At 35.0% G+C, this 1,355-nt stretch overlaps 1 long non-coding RNA gene across 1 annotated transcript; it reads right to left on the bottom strand.

Moving 5' to 3' along the window:
- Nucleotides 1-560: 560 nt before the first annotated feature.
- On the bottom strand, nt 561-1,083 carry LOC110939091. Its single transcript, XR_002591956.2, has 2 exons — nt 908-1,083; nt 561-785 (listed from the first exon to the last, which is right to left on the bottom strand). It is a non-coding gene; the product is annotated as an uncharacterized LOC110939091 (long non-coding RNA).
- Nucleotides 1,084-1,355: the final 272 nt, after the last annotated feature.

The raw sequence follows: 1,355 nt of genomic DNA, 5'->3' as shown, positions 1-1,355 counted from the left end.
AATGCTAAACTAGAAGAACAAAAGAAAGAGCCCTATGCTATAACATCAAAAGTGGGAGGGACTCTTGTTGCCATAACCCCAACTACCATATCAACAACATTTGGATTGAACGACTTGGCAGGTAAGACATCTTTTCCTAAAATGATCTTCATGCAGAACTGATTGAGAGGGGGTATGATGGATAATTAAAAGGAGTTACAATGCATAAACCAAATTTTCCTCCTCCTATGAAATTCTTTTTCCATACCCTCTTAACATGTCTCTCTGCTAAAACCACTGCTTTCAATGAAGTACCTTTGAAAATTCAGTACTTGGGGTATGCATTTTTAACAAAATCCGATTTTAACTACTCCCAAACACTGTTTTCTAACTTGGTTTCAAATGTGAAGAACATTCAAAACGGGAAAAATGATGTTTTTTAATGTACCCAACACTATTAAGCTACTACCTACAAAAACATGTTTCTAAAAAGGCTTTTGAACAAGGTGTAGCATTCAAAATTAATAGTCTTACTTGTTACGCCCTAACACGTTTTACCTTAAAAATGACGCAGCGGAAAAGAGCTTTAAAATTTCTTTCCTTATTAACGACATTACTTTCGAGAAGGTTCCAAAAGCTAAAATGTTAAACGTTCTATAAAAGAATTCACAACATTCATACTAAAATTTACATTTCTAGACGTTATATATTTCAACTATATGATCGATCTATCCGTGCAATCCTTGCTCTTGACTCGATCTACGTCCGCTTCACTTCCTAAGTAGCAGAAGAAGTCCGTGTATCACCTGTGGGCATCACATATAACTTAGCCATTAGTCAACGACAACATCATATAACATTAATCTCATATAATTAAGGATTGAATAACGTTTGACAATTTAACATTAGTCCATCCAACTATCCTTACTCATCCTCTTATTCCGGGTTGGGCTTAAATTTCGTAAGAATCCGATGTACTCGTTCCTGCATTACATACCAACCTCAAACGCATAATTAGTAACGTTAAAACTCTACGTATTTAAATCATGCACACGTACCATCTTACATGCATACATACTCCTCTACATACATACATACCTTTCTTACAACTTTACATACGTGCATACACTCATACATGTCTTTGCACATACATACATACACAACCACATACGTACATATCTTTCCTACATTCTTATATAATCATACAATATTTACATGGGACTTAGACTTAGATTTATAGCCCATAGACATCTAAGGAACCATCAAAATCATGTTTGGAAAGTTCACCGTAGTCCATGGATAACAAACCGAAGCCTACGATACATAAATCAACTTAAATAACAAATTTTTAGGTATTTGAACTTGGGGAGGGCGTC

The sequence above is a fragment of the Helianthus annuus genome, chromosome 5, assembly GCF_002127325.2.
Source record: "Helianthus annuus cultivar XRQ/B chromosome 5, HanXRQr2.0-SUNRISE, whole genome shotgun sequence".
In the NCBI taxonomy this organism is placed as follows: domain Eukaryota; kingdom Viridiplantae; phylum Streptophyta; class Magnoliopsida; order Asterales; family Asteraceae; genus Helianthus; species Helianthus annuus.
This window is presented reverse-complemented; position numbering and strand designations above follow the sequence as displayed.